The 22,374-nt window shown below is 37.6% G+C and overlaps 1 protein-coding gene across 2 annotated transcripts in view; it reads right to left on the bottom strand.

Annotated features, from left to right (window-relative positions):
• Remo (Remoulade) overlaps positions 1-22,374 on the bottom strand; it is a 338,339-nt gene that overhangs the window by 151,993 nt on the left and 163,972 nt on the right. The gene's annotated exons all lie outside the window — the stretch shown is intronic.

Raw genomic sequence — 22,374 nt, 5'->3', positions numbered from 1 at the left:
TTCTAATAAAAAATAAAATAAAAATAATAAACAGGTTGTTTAACACCATACCTAATATAAGAAACTAATAGAGAGTCATTAGATCACTATTAGTTTCTAATAATTAGAAACTAATAGTCTGAATATCTTTTTATGATTTGTCACTTTGATGTGTAATACTGTAAAATGAAATGTCAGGATGTCGTTAAGGAATTAATGAAGAGTGCTTACAGAAAACTATGTGGAGAGACATTTCACTATGGAATATGACCACCCGAAACTACGATGCAGCTCTCAAAATGTCATACCATGCTTAGTACCAAGTGATTCAGGAGTTCTTGAGGCAAACTGGCCCACTCTTCCTTCAAATCAAGGATAAGGCCTTGTTTGTTTTTGTGGAGAGGAATTTCAAGCAGCAATACATCTCCTTATTGCATCCCAAACATGAGTTGAGATCTGAGGAGCATGCTGGTCACTCAACTCAGTTAATATCTTCGGTCTCACGATGTAGTGGAGTAATGCCATTCATAAAAATGAATTCTTCACCTACAGCAACATAGAACAATCGAACATGATGTCAAAGAATATCATTGGAATATCGTTCACAGTCATAGTCCCCTTTTCCAGCACTTGTAGTTCAGTGTGTCAATTAAGCATAATGCCTCCCCATACCATGACTCCAGCATCGCAGTATCTATCCCTTTCCAAGAACGTTCTTGCGATGGTAAGCAGTACCACTTTCATGCCAGATCAAGAATAATCTAGAATCAAAGGAAACACTAAAACAACTCTCGTCTGTAAAGACTACATTAGCCCATTGGTGTCTTGTCCAATGGGTTAATGTAGTTTTTATGGATACAATACCACTGTAAACATGCTCTATGATGAGTTGTGGGTAAAGGGGTGCTAACTACAGGCCTTTGGGTGTATAGGCCTACTTGTCACAGATGTCTTGCTACAGTCTGTTGATATATCTGTATACCCGTGCTTGAATGGGGCTGATTTGAAAGCTGACCTAACATGGTATGTTGATTATGTTTTGCTGTTATAACCAAAAATCCATTTTCATGCTCTGTGGTAAAGTGAGGGCAACCTCTTAGCAAAAGCTGGAACTCATTCGTTGGTTTGAAACACTGCCCTGAGACTGGATACAACATTATGTGGGATTCCAAATTCTCTGCAAAAATATCAGTAATTCTGCAGACTTCAAACTTTCCAATAATTCTTCCCCACATGAAATCATCTATACGATGTCTTTGAGACATTACAAGACATCCAAGTTTGCAACTTTATTCCTTCACAAAAAGAGCTTCTAGAAAGTTTTTTACCTTGGGTATTACACCCAAGGTAAAAAACTTTCTACATCTATCTCTCATCCTGAGATTTTTATTTAATAAGGTCAAAGCATCTTATGGTAACTTGTTTTGGTAAAATACTTAAGCTCTGGATTACTTAACCTTGGTATTTCTAAGCCTGGTTCCCACTGATGAGACCTCAATAAAAGTCGAAACCGGTCTGGGTAGTGGCCCCTTGCCTTTAATGCATAGCATCATACATCTCCTCAAGGAGATGGGCTTCGCATTAAGGGTAAATATTAAGAATAGTAATCAGAGCTTATTCCACCTTTACCACGAGTTGCACTACTTTGTGGGTCACATAGACTTCACCTTGCATGATGTGCAGGCACAAACTTGACTTATTTGTCTGTTTGCTTACTTGGGAAATGGAGTAAAACCAGGTTTAAAATAGCTTGGCATCTTTAACAAAAAAAGCTTCGTTCAAACACAATTTGCCGAGTGCTACCATGTGACCAATTTTTGCATGTGATTCGAAAATTTTAATGTGTACCTACTTTCCACTTGAAAATATCAGTTATACATATTGCCACAAGCTGATTCATTTGAATATTCGGTTGTAATCTTCAGAAATAGTGTTTGTCCTTAGGTTTTGGACACCAGTGTATCATTAGTACCTTGAGTATACAAAACAAATTGTTCAATGTAAACTTCCATATTATGGACAGTCTGACAGTCTGTACATAATATGGGACAATCTACAACTAAAAAGAAGAGAACACTAGAATTATATAGTTGCAAATATGGGCAAAACGGATGAGTCGATCATGTCAATATTCTAAATACGCATTTGATAGCGTCTGACACCGAGGCCACCTGAACAAGCTGCCATCTTATGGCCTTCCTTCCACACTGTGATTGGATTGCCAGCTTCCTCACTGGTTGTTCACTGCGTGCCATAGTGGACAAACAGTTCACTATGACACACATAGGGTTCCTCTCATCAGATTTCCCCATCAATGCTGGAGTGCCCCATGATTCTGTGCTCTCACCCACGCTCTTCATCTTTTACATCAATGACCTACTTTCTCTGACTTCAAATCCTATTCACTGCTTCAGCAATGACAATACTCTTCATTCCTCTTCCTTATTCATTAAATCTAAATGCCTCAAGATCTTCCACAACCAGTGACTTAAATACTGACCTCCTCAACATCCTAAAATGGGATGAAGACAACTTAGTAATTTCAATGTCAAAAAATCAAGCTACCTTATTACCTGCAAAAACAAAATACTACTTTATCCCCTCTCATTTTTGATATGTTCCAGCTTCCTTTCAAGATCAACTTTCTCTTCTTGGGTTGACTGTCACATCCAGTTTATCCTGGCACAAACATATTATTTACATACCTTCCTTAGCTCTAAAAAAGTTTGTTCTTTTCTGTTCTAAACAGTAATTCTCTTCCTCACAACTTCTAATATTACAGATCTGACCAACCTTGGAGTACTGTTCCCACATTTTGGGGTAGAGCACCCAAGATTACTAAGAATTCTTGATGATATTCAGAAGAGAGCAATCTCATTAATAGATGACCCTTCCCTCACAGGTTCCCTTCAGTCACTTTATCATGGGTGCTCTGTTTCAGCTGTGCCTTTTTTATAAGTTTCATGGGCATTGCTCCCCTGAATTGGCTACAATTCATCCACTTTCTTCTAACCATGTAAAAACTAGTGCAGCCACTGGCCAACACCCATACACTGTCCACCTCCAAACACACTGAACTAATTCTCATCAGCTTCCTTTATTACATCCATCTCTATTGTGACATTTGGAACAATCTTCCCCATACTATTTTTCACACTGAGTACAATCTCCCACTCTTTAAGAAACATACCAACAGGCTACATTTTTCTCCTTAATCACTTGTCCATGCATACTACTGTAGTGTTATAGGTCTTGTGACCTTTCATGTGTGGGGATCATCGTAAAAAATAAATAAAATATATATATTTTTTTTTTTTTTACTGTCAGGATAATGATGACACATTTCAGGATTCATGAGAATGGAGTGTGAGGGTTAATATGTGCATCCTAAAAATGCACTATTGCAAGCCTTGAATTATAAAGAACTATAAACCAAGTGTCCAATATCTAGGAGTTCATTATAACAATTGTGTAGTACATTTGGATTCACTCCAGATGTGACCTGGCAGAGTAAGCAAGACCATTTGCTAGTGGTTTTAGAAGTATCCTGATGCATTGCCATCCGGTTCAGTCCTACAAACAATCCAGTGGCCAGCCTGTGGAATTGCATTCCTTACCTTGAGTATGGAAAGTTCTGGGACCCTCCAGATCTTGAAGGACATTATCTGTACTGCATGGAAAAAGTGGAAGGAGCAAAACTAGAGATCAATTTAGGCCTCCAATATGCAAGATAGTAGTGTTCCATTGAAGAGGGAAGTCAACTACTATTTAAGATCTAGTTGACATTTTCCCCAACTAGGGAATGTATGTTTTCATGGAAACAATACCTGCCAGATCCTATTTATGGAAAGAGGCTATGTCATGGAATGGTGGAGGAATGGGTGGTAGATGGCTGAGTGGATAACATCATTTCTTTGCAAATAATATGTTGTTTGCAAATCCAACTGTGCCTGGATGCATGTATATCCATGCAACTGATGATTTTCATTATTTCATGTGAGATCTGGAGGCTTGGAATTGATTGAAAAAGACCATGTTTGATACTTATATCAGAGTGCACAGATTTTCTAATCCTTAGCCCACTTAGAGTATCAATGTGTTCAAAGATTTCTGAACTTTTGTAGGTCTAATTATTATTTTAAAAAATCATGGACAGTCACTTTTTTTTTAACACATCTTCTCTATGATAATCCAACATAAACCAAGGACTGTGGTTAAAAGTGCTCCAATTTTTTTTTTAATTTTAAAATAAATTTTAAAAAAATTGTGTTCATATTGCCTTCTAATTTGTATTAGATTTAGTATATCTTAGTTTGGCTTAGATTTAATACATCTTAGTTCCAATTAGATTTAAAAATGTAGTAAAATTTTATGAGAATTGCATGATAACTGGTAGCATTGTCAACTTTGTCCATAATGATTTTCTAGTCACTACAGTAAAGATAAGCTAATTTTGATATATTCAGCCTATAGCAGTGATAACTTTTAATTAATGCATAGGTACGTATTTTTATTGTTTACAGTTATTTAATTATATTGATACGTGTGTTTGTGTAATATAACAATAGAGTTGTTATTATTAAAACACTTAAGGAATAGAACAACGTAGTTAGGAATATAAATTAAATTAAACTTTAATAAATATTTTCCGATATTTCGGCAATGGCACATTGCCATTTTCTAAAGGAACTTACATAAAAAAGTTAAGTGCAACGTAGGCACTACAATACAGAAACTGGGAATGAAAAGATGAAGCTATTGTTCTCCTAACAGTCCTGATGGTGCCCTCTAGCGGGCTAAGTAGGTGTTCTTAGCCGTTGGCTTGAAGGTCTGCAGATGTAGGTCTCCCAAATTTGGGGCAGTCGCATACACCCAAATTTGTTGAGGTTTGGAGAATTTCTCAGGGCTGAGGCTGATTCCATAAAGAGTCTTTCAAATTTGTATTTGCTACGGTGTTTCACTGTAGCTTTCTTCCACCGTATTCTGTGGCGTGTATCCAGAGCATGGTCCGCAAGCCCAGAATGACTGTATTTGTGAAAACGGATGTAGTCCTTGTGTTCTGAAATTCTGATATTCGCTGTCCTGCCTGTTTGGCCAAAGTAAGACAGTTTACAACTGCAAGGGACCTGGTAAACACCAGGTAGGTCTAGGGGAAGTGGTTGGTCTTTAGTAAAGCGGATAAGGGATGCCAATTTTCTGTAAGGTTTGTAACAGGAGGTCAGGTCATGTTTTTTTAAGATTTTGGTAATCTTTTCTGAGGTGCCTCGGATGTAGGGAATGGTGATGGATTTAGAGTAATCTTTGTTGTGGGGGGAGGGAGGGGATCTGTGGTTTGTAGGTTCTAATATTTTTTGGATTTTTTTAGAGGGGTAGCCATTGGCTGAGAAAGTGTTGAGGATGTGATTTAGTTCAGTGTTTAGGGCCAAGTCGTTTGAACAGATTAGTTTAGCCCTGTTGTATAGTGTTTTCACTACTCCATATTGTTGTGAGGGGGGAGGGGGATTGTTGGTGAATGTATCTGCCAGTATGGGTGGGTTTTCTGTAAACTGAGAAAACCAAGGATCCATTAGGCTGGCGGGTGACTAGTGTGTCTAGGAAAGGGAGGCTGTTGGTTTCCTCTTTTTCCAGAGTGAATTTGATTCTGGGGTGTTGGTTGTTTAAGTGTGTTAAGAAGGAGAGAAGTGTTTCAGAGCCATGTGGCCAAATAGTGAATACATCATCAACGTAGCGAAGCCATACGGTTGGTTTTTGTGGGGCAGAGGCTAAGGCTTTTTCTTCAAAGGTCTCCATAAAGAAATTGGCCAAGGGTGGGGAGAGTGGTGAACCCATGGCTGTCCCCTCTATTTGTTTGTAGAATTTTCCCTGCCAAACGAAATAACCTGAGTTCATTGTGAACTGAAATAAGGCTGAGATGTCGGGAGAAAATTTAGCTTGGATTAGCTCTAAAGTTTCCTTGAGTAGGACATTTGTAAATAAAGAGGACACATCAAAGCTGACCATTATGTCAGTATGTTGGAGTGTAAGGTTTTCTATGCTGGCTTTGAAATGGGCTGAGTTTTTTTATGTGCGATGGTGTGTTGCCAGTATAGTGTGTGAGCTCTTTGGCCAAATGTTTAGCTAATTTGTATGTGGGGGAATCAATGCCATCCACTATGGGACGTAATGGCACATTTTCTTTGTGTATTTTTGGGAGTCCGTAAATACGGGAAGGTATAGAGTTAAACGGTTTTAATCTGTTGGTAACTTCTATAGGCCAAGAAGTGACTCTCTTAAGGAGCCTGTGAAGTTTTCTAATTTGAGAGTTGGTGGGATTGTAATTGATAGGGAGGTAAGTGGCCCGATCTAATAGAAGAGCATTCAGCTTACCTGTGTAGTTCTTTTGGTTAAGTAATACAGTTGTATTTCCCTTATCCGCTTTGGTGATAACTAATTCTTTATTATTTTTCATTTCCTGTAGCGCTTTATATTCCTTGTTTGATATGTTGGTTTTTGGTGGTCTTGCTTTGGAAAGGACACAGGCTACATCCAGTCTTACACTGTTGGCGACTTGTTGTGGAAGGTGGCGGATTACGTGCTCGATCTGGATCATAATATCCTCACTAGGTATTTTATTGGGAGCAATGGCGAAGTTGTGTACACGTGCCAGTGCGTTGAGTGCTTCAGGCTTTAAGGTGACTGAAGACAGATTGATTACCGTGTTGGTAGCAGGTTTTGGAAAGACGGTAGAGTTCTTTTTTAATTTTTCGAACTTTTTTATCTGTCGGCCTCGTATTTTTTTAAATTCTTTTTCGGCAGCGGTACATGAGATGTCAAGTAAAATCGACCAAAGTTCGTCGTTCAAAGTGCGTGAAAGTTCATCTCCGATGGCACGAATAGCTTCGTTAATGTCCGCTAAGAGCGACCACGTGGCGGTGATTTGTTCGCGTAGCAACGCATAGCTAGCGCGGTTATATATTCGGAGAGCTTTTTGTGACACAAACCGGTGCTTAAATTTCACACAGTTCGGGATTACTTTATTATCCCGGCAGCGTTTCAAGAACGCTAGACGATTTAATTGACGATTTTACATGACATCTCATGTACCGCTGCCGAAAAAGAATTTAAAAAAATATGAGGCCGACAGATAAAAAAGTTCGAAAAATTAAAAAAGAACTCTACCGTCTTTCCAAAACCTGCTACCAACACGGTAATCAATCTGTCTTCAGTCACCTTAAAGCCTGAAGCACTCAACGCACTGGCACGTGGACACAACTTCACCATTGCTCCCAATAAAATACCTAGTGAGGATATTATGATCCAGATCGAGCGCGGAATCCGCCACCTTCCACAACAAGTCGCCAACAGTGTAAGACTGGATGTAGCCTGTGTCCTTTCCAAAGCAAGACCACCAAAAACCAACATATCACACAAGGAATATAAAGCGCTACAGGAAATGAAAAATAATAAAGAATTAGTTATCACCAAAGCAGATAAGGGAAATACAACTGTATTACTTAACCAAAAGGACTACACAGGTAAGCTGAATGCTCTTCTATTAGATCAGGCCACTTACCTCCCTATCAATTACAATCCCACAAACTCTCAAATTAGAAAACTTCACAGGCTCCTTAAGAGAGTCACTTCTTGGCCTATAGAAGTTACCAACAGATTAAAACCGTTTAACTCTATACCTTCCCGTATTTACGGACTCCCAAAAATACACAAAGAAAATGTGCCATTACGTCCCATAGAAAACTCTGCCCATTTCAAAGCCAGCATAGAAAACCTTACACTCCAACATACTGACATAATGGTCAACTTTGATGTGTCCTCTTTATTTACAAATGTCCCACTCAAGGAAACTTTAAAGCTAATCCAAGGTAAATTTTCTCCCGACATCTCAGCCTTATTTCAGTTCACAATGAACTCAGGCTATTTCGTTTGGCAGGGAAAATTCTACAAACAAATAGAGGGGACAGCCATGGGTTCACCACTCTCCCCACCCTTGGCCAATTTCTTTATGGAGACCTTTGAAGAAAAAGCCTTAGCCTCTGCCCCACAAAAACCAACCGTATGGCTTCGCTACGTTGATGATGTATTCACTATTTGGCCACATGGCTCTGAAACACTTCTCTCCTTCTTAACACACTTAAACAACCAACACCCCAGAATCAAATTCACTCTGGAAAAAGAGGAAAACAACAGCCTCCCTTTCCTAGACACACTAGTCACCCGCCAGCCTAATGGATCCTTGGTTTTCTCAGTTTACAGGAAACCCACCCATACTGGCAGATACATTCACCAACAATTCCCCCCCCCCCCTCACAACAATATGGAGTAGTGAAAACACTATACAACAGGGCTAAACTAATCTGTTCAAACGACTTGGCCCTAAACACTGAACTAAATCACATCCTCAACACTTTCTCACCCAATGGCTACCCCTCCAAAAAATATTAGAACCTACAAACCAAAGATCCCCTCCCTCCCCCCACAACAAAGATTACTCTAAATCCATCACCATTCCCTACATCCGAGGCATCTCAGAAAAGATTACCAAAATCTTAAAAAAACATGACCTGACCTCCTGTTACAAACCTTACAGAAAATTGGCATCCCTTATCCACTCCACTAAAGACCAACCACTTCCCCTAGACCTACCTGGTGTTTACCAGGTCCCTTGCAGTTGTAAACTGTCTTACTTTGTGGCCAAACAGGCAGGACAGCGAATATCAGAATTTCAGAACACAAGGACTACATCCGTTTTCACAAATACAGTCATTCTGGGCTTGCGGACCATGCTCTGGATACACGCCACAGAATACGGTGGAAGAAAGCTACAGTGAAACACCGTAGCAAATACAAATTTGAAAGACTTTTTATGGAATCAGCCTCAGCCCTGAGAAATTTTCCAAACCTCAACAAATTTGGGTGTATGCGACTGCCCCAAATTTGGGAGACCTACATCTGCAGACCTTCAGCCCAACGGCCAAGAACACCTACTTAGCCCGCTAGAGGGCACCATCAGGACTGTTAGGAGAACAATAGCTTCATCTTTTCATTCCCAGTTTCTGTGTTGTAGTGCCTACGTTGCACGTAACTTTTTTATGTAAGTTCCTTTAGAAAATGGCAATGTGACATTGCCGAAATATCGGAAAATATTTATTAAAGTTTAATTTAATTTATATTCCTAACTACATTGTTCTATTCCTTAAGTGTTTTAATAATGCATAACCAACGTATAAGCCTGTCTACGAGAATCAACAATAGAGTTGGTGGATCTTTTATTAAAATTTCATATGAAAACTTTATAGGCCATATTGTGCGTGGAAAGTAAGTAAGTAGTTTATGTGAAAAATGTGATAATGATGGCACAATTTGTGGCAAGAATGCAAAAGATGCAAAGAGAGTGGAAGGAAGGCGATATGAAAAATAAAAATAACACACTGAAGATTGCAGCACAAGGTTGAGAATTTTGAAACTTTGATCAGTGCTTAACAATACCAACTGAAAATGGAAAGACCTTGTAAACCACACTAAGCAAATGGCAGGAAAGATACAAAAGGAAAACATACAAAAAAAATAATAATAAATAAAATAAAGGAAGACTCAAGAAAGCAGAAATGGATGAAAAAAGATAGAGGTTAAGTCACTCGGTTTTAAGCATGATAAAAATGAATATCACATTGAAAGGAACAATACTTAAAAAGTTTTAAAAAGAAATTGAGCACTTTTTACAGGTAAATGGTAGAATCCACTGTGCACAACGGCGGTCTGGAACCTAGCATGTCATATGACCAGGGTATGCTTGTGTAAGAAGGATGGCTTGTACTTGAATGCATTTGGCATCAGGAGCTAGATGAAATACTTGGGTTAGGCTCAAACTAGGGTGAGACAGTATAACAGCCATTAATAGATCCAAATAGCAATAGGCAAGTCATATTGCAAGAAGTAAAACTTAATAATGGACAAAGTTAATATCTGAATGGTATCCCAGATATAGAAAGCTACAGAAAGACCAAATGGACAGTGGGAAGATGGGATTAAAGATATGGCTAGAACTCAGTGGCATAGAAAAGCTCAAGATAGGACTGAATGGAGGACTTTGGGAAAGGCCTTCATCCAACAGTGTGTAGAAAATGCTAATAATCATGATGAGTGAGGTCACCCCAGTAAATTAGACACCTGTTTTCCTTCACTTTCAAAGAAAAATAATCTAAGACTTCTTTGTAGTATAGAGATACATCATATGCATCTCCAAAAGTTTTTTTTTTTTTTTTTTCGAAAGTGTGCAAATTATTTCTAGTGCTAAAAGAATAGCCTTGGATATATGAGTAGAGTTGTAGTCTTAATATCAATAAGCAGATGTGGTTCACTTTGGAGTGCAGAGATATAAAACTGTGTACGGTATTGATTGAACTCTTCTATAGGAAGTGGAAAGATTGAAGATCTGGTGATGCACAGTTGACTGAAGTTTTGAAGGAAGATGCACTGCATTGCTGGTATGATAAGAATACACTTATAAGCAGGTATAGAGAGGTAGCCTTATCACTGTATAAAGCATTTCACAGGCGAAAATATTTCTCTCATCAAAGTAACTAATTTGTTACCATTTATGGTTTTGATTGCCTCTAATTACTTTTCTGAATTTTTCTTTTGCTAATCATTTCAGTCTGTACATAAATCCAAATAATAAATATATATTTTCATCAAGGATTTGAACTGGAGAAAAAAAAAAAAAAATCATTCAACTTTCATATGTTCTTCATAATTAAAAAGCTAATTAAACTAATTCTAAATATTCTAAGCTCAAAAAAAATTCTGCAAATTTTAATAAGTAAATTTTCTCTTAATCAAGGTGATAAATGCAGCATATCAATAAAAAAAGACTCGCAATCTTTTCTCATACCTGTATTTGTATAAGAACTGTGTAACTCTGTTTGGAATTACCTAATAATTTGTTTCAAAAAGTTCAACTTATGCATTCAATCAGCAGCAACATGAACCATTCTTCATCTCAAGAAATCGTGTGATTTATATTTGCTGATGACACATTGCTTGCTGACGGTATCCAGAAAATTCACCAAAAACAATTCATCGAAAGACAATTTACCAAAAGGCAATTTATCACAAAAACAATCGAAAAACAGTTAATTGAAAAAAGCAATTAATCGAAAGACAATTCACTGAATTGAATACAAATCATTGAATGAACAGCTCATCGAAAAATATTTTAAGACATGCGAAGTGAAGTGTATTTATCAAAAAGAACTGCAGTTTTTAATGGATTAACTCATGATGTAATTGAAACTTAGCATGATATTTCCTTTATAAATGTTATGTAGACGTGTGTGGCAATTTTTTTTTCTGAAAGATTTTCCTTTCAGTCAGTATATGCATTTCGTGTATTTTATGTGTATATTACACAATCTGGAAAAGATTATGAAAAAAAAAAAAATCTTAATTATTATTATAATTATCATTCCCTTTATCCTGCTCTCTTCTCAACCAAATGGTTGGCAGGGTAGCAATGTTATTTTACTAGGGAATAATTAGAGAACAATAAAGACAATGAAAAACTAAAAACACCAATAAGTGTTTTATATCAGTAGATGTATGTGTCTTCATGGGAACCGGTTTGCAGGAAGAAACACACGAGTTTCCTGGTGTAAAACAATGCCATCTCCACATGAGACCATATAACTCACCTTCAGTTGAAGAGGACCGAAAAATATTTTGCCTCATGTATGGGATTTGAATTCAGGTCTTTCTAAACTAAAGAGCTTTGTTTATACTGACTGAACTACAGAGGCTCCATTATCAATATTAGTAATAGGTATTAGTATAGTAACATCTGCACACACACACACACACACACCAGTTATATGGGATGAATTTTACTCAGATTTGGTATTTGAACATTTTACAAAAATTTGTTGAACTGTTCCAGTTTTCAGTTCAACTATATTCAGGACTACAAAGGGAAAACATGTCAACATTTTATATTGCATAACTCTCTGACTTAATGGAATACGCACAAACATCAGAATTTGTAAAAATGCACAAAAAGTCTCCATGGTTCACTTTTAGTACCAACAAGGTCACTTTTATTAGAAAATTTTGGTAACGAAAAAGTTTCAAAATGATAATAATTTTGCTCTAGCTAGATGAAATTTAATGAAATTTTATAGTTAAGATCTTAATTAATTAAAGTTTGCAGGTTTTGATTTTGCTCTAATCATTGTTGTGAAAAAATTAGGTACAATGAACTTTTTATGTTTAGAGATAAATCACTATCTACACAATGAATAGCAGGTAAGCTTACAGAATAATGTTGTAAAAAAACAACAAAATAATTATAACATCTCAATGACTACCTATATGTGTTGTGTACATCTTGGGTAACACTAGGCATTCTTACCAAACACTTTAAAACATCTTTTGATGAATTATGAAAGAATTCGTCGAAGAATTATTGGTGAATTGTTTTTTCGATCAATTGCATTTCGATGAATTGTCATGGGATGAACTATGGTTCGATGAATTGTTTATTCGATAAATTACATTTCTGGTGAATTGCCATTCAGTAAACTGTCTTTCAATGAACAGTTTTTGATGAATTTTCATGGAAAACTTGTCTACAATTCCTTGAAATAGGCTATAGATGCTATTTCTATTGCTGTCTTCATTAATTGCATTAATATTAAAATGTTTTTCATTAGAAAACATAACATGAATACATATGCCACACTGAATTCTTTTGTGAAAAAATTCACAAAAGAATTTTCACTTGTACAAACATACATTATAAATTTATTTTTGAATTTTGTATTATAATATGGATGAAATATGGCAAACATTTCTCTTTCATATCTATGTTATTTCAACAGAATCTAAATGTTATTACAATTTTAATAGACACTGTATACATGTTTTCATTGACGAGGCTGGTACAGTGGTTAATTCCTCGTTCAAGAGTAACAGGGAATGTATGAGCAAGGGACACTTCAACAGTAAGTTATAGCATAGCATTCTTTTTCCAGAGCAGAGCTGAGCTCCAGAAATCTGTTCACCCACTTGCCACAGGCAAGTTATCAGAGACAAAGTAGCAAGTGAATATTCAGCTCCCTTTTAAATACATTCAAAATATATTATTCTTTGCATAATTTACATTTTTTTTTTCATTTTAAAACATCATCTCATCCACTAACAAATTATTTGATCATGGGAGGATGCCAGCAATTTTATTAAAGATGGTTTTATTTCCAACTAAGAGAAAGCATCTTCTCTTCATGCTGTTAATAAACTCTTTATGCTGTTAATCAAAATCTCAACCTGCTGTATCTTCTTCTTCTAACAGCTGTCCTGTCATCATTGTCGTAACATAACAATCGATAAATTTTAAATATTTTTCTTTCTATATAAAAGACTTCATAATATCTGCTATCTAGTTCCAAAACTCCCCTCATTTCTTTCACATCAGTATTATTCATGCTTAGAGTGTTATTCTCACTCTAAGAAAGCTCCATTATGCATCACATGCCTGGTTTTCATTTCAGTCATGAAGTGAGCAAACTGAACCTGAACTTTGTTACAGAAACTGAAACAGTAGTAAAAAAATAACATAAAAAATTATATACCTAGTGTCTAAGAGACTGACAGCATTGACTGCACTTATTAACAACTGCTCTGCAGTGTTAAACCATTTGGTATAAACAAGAAGAATCCATTTTCTGTTAGATTTTTTTTAACTTTATTCAAACAGCTGTCACTGATTTTTCAAAGGGGAAACATACTAATTAGTCAAACAAATACCATGTGGATAGTACCTTAAATGCCCTAAAAGAAATGAGAGAAGTTCCCGCTCCACAACCTTTGGTATAATTACTTGTAATAATGTGTAGTAAGAAATAAAGAATGTATTACTTTGTTTTGTCATCAATCATAACATTTAGTTTTCTTCAAATATCACCTATAGCAATATTTATATAAAGTAGATCAACACCTTGGACAAGTAAAATTTTTTTGTGGCTCTGGATTTATGTTGCAGTCTCCATGTTACTGTTCCAGAGTAACACGGAGATTTCACGAGGAAGAGACATTTCAGTAAGTAAAATTATAGCATGTCATTCTTTTCTCCAGAGTAACATGAATTGCATCCTTTATATCAGTTGTTTCCTATAGGACTATCTACTCATACAGCCAAAATTCACCTGTCAATTGTGTGTTCTAAAGCCAGTTTGTCTGTTTTGCAAGAGGATAAAAGTTTCTGGGAGGAGTTTTTTTTTTTTTTAAATAGAGAAACCTGTGAAGTATTCAAAACTAGAAATTCACGTTTAATATGCAAATATTTCATCTTAAGTATCATAAGATATCATCAGTACAGTTATAAACAACAAAAGGAATTACATTAAAAAAAAAAATACATTAATGCACATGCTTACATTGGAATTGCTCTATGTATACAGTAGCGTGTTTAAAGACTAAATACTATTGGGCTGTAATTACTGTGGCATACGTGTGAATTTATAGTTCTGGGAGGAGAAATTTTACCACCTCACTGACAGGTTACATCACCTTTAGCTAAAACTTTCTTTTATGACTTCTGGATTTCAGGCCGTTTAGTCTACTACTTCTTCATGATGATGATATCCCAATTTCACAGATTATCAGTGTCAGGAGATTTAAATGAGGATAAAATCATGCAGATGAAAAATCAATGCTGCCACAACTACACTAACCATTTAATTAAACAAAAGAGTCAACTCAGCTATGGACAATCAATAACAGTAGTTGGTTGGCTGTTTGGAATTACATAGCGAAAGCACCTAAGGCTGTGAGGCCAATCTATAATTTCTGCTAATTACCTTTTTTTTTAATGCATCTCCCAACCATGAAAAGTTTCGTGCAAACCATTCGTACATTAGTACCATGTGCTGGGGATGCATTTTTTTTTTAATTTATTTTTTGCATTTTTATTTTTTACATAGTCTGGAAACCCTGCTCTAGAGACCTTTTTTCAAGTTGCTTCAGGTCTTCAATAAGCAGGGAGGGGTGGTCTCAAAGTGGGCAAAGTAATTCATCTCCCACCTAAAGACAATCACAAGCATCCATGCCCAGATTTGACTCACAGCCTATTGGTTAGAGAGCAGATATGCTAACCAGGATGGTTTTGATTCTGGCCCATTCGCTATTGTGCAGAATGAAAAACTTGAGTTTCTAGGATGAACTCTTAGTACCTCCATATAAGATCAGCTAACTTACCTTCAAATGAAAAAAAAATCCTTGTAAACATTCTTCACATCCTAGAAGGATTTAAACTCAGATGAGCCAACCAACCTGTCTGTCTCTCTCAAAAATTAAATAAATAAATAAATTTATGTTAAAGATGCCAAACTATTTTAAACCTGGTTTTACTCCATTTCCCAAGTAAGCAAACAGACAAATAAGTAAAGTTTGCGCCTGCACGTCATGCAAGTCTAGGTGACCCGCAAAGTAGTGCAAGTCTAGGCAACTCATGGTAAAGGTGGAATAAGCTCTGATCACTATTCTTAATATTTACCCTTAATGCGAAGCCCATCTCCTTGAGGAGATGTATGATGTTATGCATTAAAGGCAAGGGGCCACTACCCAGACTTTCGACCTTTGTTGAGGTCTCATCGGTGGGAGCTAGGCTTAGAAATACCAAGGTTAAGTAATACAGCTTATTCCATCTTTACCACGAGTTGCCTAGACTTGCACTACTTTGAGGGTCACCTAGACTTGAACGACACGCAGGTGCAAACTTGACTTATTTGTCTGTTTGCTTACTTGGGAAATGGCGTAAAACCAGGTTTAAAATAGCTTGGCATCTTTAACATATATTATACCCAAGGTGAAAAACTTTCTAAATAAATAAATATCAAAATAGCATCCAGCCTTTTCATGGTCACATCCTTGTGTCACTATATAATAGCAAAATCATACCACACTACACTTAAAAACAAAGCCTAATTCCAAAAACAATGTAATATTGACAAGATCTATTTTTCTTACATACTAATACATATTGACATGCATTAAAAAATTTTTGGAAAGTAACTTGAAAAAAAAAATTATAAAAGGAAGAAATCACAGAAAGGATATACAAATGAGACAGATAAATAGCTGGAACTCTACACTCTGGAAGTTAAGATGCCTTAACTATAGAATCCTTCACCCATACACACACACACACATACAGAGAGGGAGAGAGAGAGAAAATAGGAGAAGCAATTATCAAGTCTGTAAGGCGACAGCATAAGTTTTCTTAGGCTGTAAACCATGGGAAAAATGCAAAAACAACCATGTGAAAAATATTCCGTCTGAAATTATAGACTCAATCAGAAATGGTGAGTATGTACAGACATTAAAAGCTGAAGAGTAAAAATCATAAATTCCAGTTTATAAGATTAAAATGGTGGTTGAAATCTAGAAAAAGGAGCATAGAAATGTTAAAGAAGTAATAATGTAAAGAACCTTTTTCAAGAAATAGTCCATAGTCACTTGTCGCCAATGACTTCAAGATGAGTATAGAACAATTATAACTATTAAATTAAAGTTACCAAGAAATTATATTCTGATTTCATCCTTTACTCAAGTGTAAGCCAAGTTTGCACGTTAAGGATGAAACAAGAATATAATTTAATTTATAACCAAGTGAAAAAATTTTCTATGTTTTGGTTTTAGCCCTCAGAGAATGCAATTTGGCTGATTAAATCATAAAATACCAATCCATCTTTATTCTTTCATTACTTAACCATCCTTTTATATACAGAGTGAGCAAAATTAAAGTATCCCTGTTTAAGGCTTTGTGGAGTGCCACCCAGTGATCCAAATGCTGTGAAATGTTGCAGGAATACATTGTGCATCACGAGGAAAGCAATATCTGGGGGGGGGGGGGGGGGGTAAAAAATAAAAAATTCCAAAATTTTCCACCAGGGGTGATATATGTTGTACCAAATGTAGACGTAATCTCTCTCTCTCTCTCTGTGTGCGCACGGTGTATGCACGCATGCAAGGAGAAATGTGACACAAGCATAAATAGCACATTTTTAGTCACTGCCATTATGCATTCACGGGTTGTACTGTTCAATGTGCTGCTCTTCTCAGTATCCCACAAACTACATTCTTTGAGCAGTGTATTCAATGGCAGAATGCAGCTAGTCAGGACTGGTGTTGCACACATGCTTTTTTTAGTCACTGCCATTATGCATTCACGGGCTGTACTGTTCAATGTGCGGCTCTTCTCAGTTTACCACAAACTGCATTCTTTGAACAGTGTATTCAATGGCAGAATGCAGCTAGTCAGGACTAGTGTTGCACACATGCTGCTTATGCTGTCTTTCAATGCTGGCAAGTTATCGGGATGATCCCAATAAATCCAGTCTTTGAGAAATCTCCAGAGCCAGAAGTCATAGGGGATGAGATCAGCTGAGCGAGGCAGCCATGCAGTGAGAAACACATGGCTGATCACTCTGGCTTCTCTTAAATGTTTTCGAAGAACCTCCTGTATGGACAGACCAAAGTGTGGAGAAGCCCTATCCTGCATAAAAATGATTGAATCCATGCACATATGTTCCTGTATCTGTGACACAACAAAATTGTTCATCATATCACAATACCTCTCGGCAGTAACTGAGCAGGTCACAGAACTGGCAAATGTCATCAAAGAAGAATGATCCAATGATAAACGAAGCTCTAAACCTGCACCAGACAGTAACTATGGGTGAATTTGTTGGATTGTATGCAGGTTTTGTGTAGCCCATAAAGAGTAACTGTGGATATTCGCAGCTCCATTCAAGTGAAAGTGAGCCTCATCTCCCCAAAAAATCATCCACAGCATCCAATTCCAATCAAGCAAGGAATGTTAAAATGAATGTCCTGCAGGTGCAACTCCTGTGTCAGGACCTTTTGAATCTTGTGACCTCTTGAATGGGGAGAAATGCAGAATCTTCAACAGAATTTTTCAGACAGTTGTGTAAGACACATCCATGAGTCTTGATACTTTGTTCCTGATACAATGCAGAAACTGCAAGCAGTTCACTGCTACATGCTGTTATTCATGGCCTGCTCCACAACAGCAGTAGCAACTTCATTCACTTGTTGTGAACTGATTGGTTGGTGACGTCTGCCAGGTCTAACTTCCAACTATCCCGTTTCTTCAACACGACTAATCATTCATCACAGAGCACATGGAGATAGTGAATCTGATCAACATTTGTTTGGATGACAAAATTCGCAGAGTGAAGCAACAATATTGCAACTGTTTAGGTAGTACAGCTTCACAAGCAAAGCATGTTGGGGCAAGATTAGTGCCATCACTGTGGATGATATTAACAATCAGAAAGAAGGGAAAAATCTCATTTTTCACCATGCATTTGATGTTTATAATGCCTCTGCTGGTGAATTTTGCAACTTTTTTTTTTCCCCTCAGATCGCTTCAGAATGACATACAATGCATTCCTGCAAAGTTTTGCACATCTGGATCACTGGATGGTGATCCAGATGTTGCTAAGCCTTAAACAGGGATACTTTCATTTTGATCACCCTGTATATATACTAATTCCACACACAGATCATGAAACCTATACACAATACATCATTTTTACCATGTGTGGGCAAGAGGTTAAGGAGAAAGAACGGATCTATTAACAACTTTATGGCAAAGCTGGGGTTTATATTCATTGGAAAACTGTATGGGAAAGGCTGCTATAAAAAACAAAGGTGGGTAGAAACAAAGATGAGAAGCAGGTTCAATATGCTTGGAGACTAACTGTGTATAGATGGTGGCCAATGCTGATTGCGTTTGTTCCTACATGATGAGAGGAAAGTGGAGAAATGGTAGCAACCAATATTGTGAACCAGCACCCCATGAATGTACTTATAAAAAAAAAGGCATAATGCAGAAACAAAGTACCAATGACAAATTATTATTATTATTATTATTATTGTTCTGGGAAACTCCAAGGAGTCGACAGACTCATCGAGGGAGGCCCTAACATCATGTCGAGAACAACTATTCAACATTCACACAGTATCTATCATACCTTGCCTTGAACTCATTCACAGTCGTAGCAATCACAACAGACTCTGGTAGCTTATTCCACTCATTCACCACTCTCCAAGTAAAAAACCTAGCTCTAACACCCTTGTCAACCACGCTCTTGCCCAGCTTCCATGCATGGCCCCTAGTCCTCCCACCACCAGTCATATTTTCAAAAATATCTTCTGGATCAATCTTATAAAAACCCTTCAGTAATTTGAATGTCTCACTCATATCACCCCTCCTTCGCCTATCGTCCAATTTCTGCAACCCACAAATCTTCAACCTATTCTCATAAGGTTCATTCCACAGACCTGCTATCATCTTGGTCACTCGTCTCTGGACCCTCTCCACTTCCTCCCCATCACGAAGACCCTGGTGCCCATAACTGAGCACAGAAGTCCAGATGGGGTCTTATCAAGGCTCGATACAGAGGAACAACAACTTGTTTGTCTCTGCATTTTAAAGTATTTTTCAGAAGCCAAGTGATTTGGTGAGCTGTTTTAGTCACTTTTGCAATGTGCCCCCTAAACTTCAACTCCCTATCCACCAACACTCCCAAATCCCTGGCCTCATCAATCTCCTGGAGTATGGTTCCACCAATGCGATATACTGCTGCTATTCTTTTCACCCCAAAGTGCATAACCTTACACTTTGCCACATTAAATTGACATCCATTTTTCCTAGCCCAGTCCTCCAAACTATCCAAATCATCCTGTAAAATTTTGACATCCTGTGCACTCACAATTGCTCTACCCAACTTTGCATCATCAGCAAACAAGTGAACACTTCCTCTCAAATCCTTTCCAATATCATTGATGAACAAATTGAAAAGCAGTGGTCCAAGAACAGAGCCCTGCGGCACTCCACTAGTCACAAGACGTCTTTTAGACTCCACTCCTGAATAAACCGCTCTCTGGTATCTCTCCTTCAACCACCTTCCTATCCATCTCACCAACCCTATATCTATCCCCATCTGCTCCAGTTTACTGATTAGGGTTCCATGTGGTATCCTATCAAAGGCCTTGGCAAGGTCCAGTAGTATCACTGTAAACCCATTACCCCTATCCAGTTCAGCCGTCACTGTGTTATAAAACGTGAGCAAGTTACTGAGGCATGATCTACCCTTCACAAAACCATGTTGTCACCCATACAATATCCCATTTTCATCTATCCAATCCTGTATTCTTTTCTTGACTAATTTCTCTAAGACCTTGACAATGATTCCTGATATGCTAATCGGTCGGTAATTTACAACAGCAGTCTTGGAACCACCTTTATGCAGTGGAACTATTTTCCCCTCTTTCCACCCGCTCGGGACTAACCCAGACACGAGACTGAAGTTAAACAAAATGGTCAAGGGTACTGACAATTCTTCAGCTGCTTCTCGTACAACATGAGCTGGTATACCATCCAATCCCACAGATGTATTGACATTGAGGTTATGCAATAGACTACTCACCTCCACTTCATTCACCACAATTCCCGTATAATCTACTTGTACATTCGTTTCTGCAATGTCACCACCTGGATGATATATTCTTGCAAAGTGCTCACTCAGTAACTCAACTATCTCAACTGATTTAGTTACCTCCCTACCATTGGCATTCTTTAAAATCATTCTGCCATGTACATTTTTCCTTTTACTTGCTACATATCTAAAAAATTGTTTAGGATTCTCTTTAGCCTGCATGGCCAATGTTCTTACGTAATCCTTTTTTGCATTTCTTACCACACTCGTCACCCTTCTGGCTTGCGCTTTATACCGTTTGCCTGCCGGTCACCTTTCTCCTTAAATTCCCTCCATAGTTGTTTCTTTTTTTTGCAGCTCAAGCTTAATGGTGTTATTCATCCATTTAACCCCTACTTGATTTATTATTCGGACTCTAGGTATACAGTCAGCCATTGCTTCATGCAAGCACTTCTTAACTACCTCCCATGCACTATCAACTTCTAGTCCTTGCAGCTGTACATGCCATGGCATGTACAGCTGCAAGGACTAGAAGTTGATAATTAATTGAAAATTCTACACCTTTAGCCACCTCCCAAGTCAAGACCCTATGATCACTCTCACCAATTGGTGGCAATGTGGTCATATTTGTTACAGCCAAATCCTCAGATGTAATTACTAGGTCAAGCACTCTCTGACCCCTAGTATTTTCCATTACATGCTGTCGCAAATAGTTATCCCTTAATAACCGCATAAAATCCAATTCCTTCCTCCCGTGTGTCCTCTCCTCACTCCAATCAATGCGACCATAGTTGAAATCTCCCATAATAATCACCCTCCTTCCACTCATTTCTTCTATTTGCTTGTGCATACTGTCACCACCATCTTTTCCATCACCTGGTCTATAGCAGCACCCAATTGTATATTTAGTTCTGGTAGCCACAATCTCACACCAAATGGCCTCAAATGTGCTCTTTTCTCTATCCTGCAATTCAACTTCTATTCTCCTTGGCTGTAGCTCATCAGCTATCATCAACAATACTCCTCCCTCCCCATTTTATTCTCTCTGTCATTCCTGAACACACTATACCCATCACATTCAATCCCACTAGCTATATCATCTACAGTCAGCCATGTTTCACTAATACCAATAACCAGTGGTCTGGAAGTGCCAACCATGGCCAAAAACTCTTCCTTCTTGTTCCTAATACTCCAAGTATTAGTGTACATGAATTTAAGACCCCCATTAGCCCCAACCCTACCTTGATGCCTTATATTAACTATCCCACTCTGATTTGTTGTCCTTATTTGCTCTGGCATATTATATTCATTCTTACATTCAACTGCCTCCCTAAGGACTGTATATCTACTCCCCCCCCCCCCCCCCCAACAAATCTAGTTTACCTGAATTTGCACATCCACTACATTCAGCAACACTTTCTCAAGTCTTCTTACACCGTAACCATTCAAATGCAAGCCATCCATCTTATATAGATCCTTTCGCCCATCAAACTCACTCCACACGTCCACAAATTCCACACCACTCGTCATACATAACCACGCATAAAGTCATTCGCAATTATGGCCCTCCTTTTAAAATTTCACTGTCATACCGTGGCAAAATACTAATCATTCTAACTCTCTCACTCTTTTCTTTTGCTACCTCAAACAATTCATTCAGGTCTTCTATCATTTCCATTTTATCTCCTTTCAAATCATTCGTATCTGCCACAACAATCATTTCTTTCACCCTTTCCTTTTGCTCTCTAATAGACTCAGTTATATCCTTTATGGTCACACCAGGTTGGTGCGATTTTGTCAAATCCTCTACTAACACACCTCGTACTAACGAGTCTCCATACAGCAATGGATCACCTATTAGGCAGACTACCTCTCTTGTTCA

This window comes from Typopeltis vanoorti, chromosome 5, assembly GCF_054136105.1.
Source record: "Typopeltis vanoorti isolate ZY-2024b chromosome 5, IOZ_Tvanoo_1.0, whole genome shotgun sequence".
Lineage (NCBI taxonomy): Eukaryota > Metazoa > Arthropoda > Arachnida > Uropygi > Thelyphonidae > Typopeltis > Typopeltis vanoorti.
This window is presented reverse-complemented; position numbering and strand designations above follow the sequence as displayed.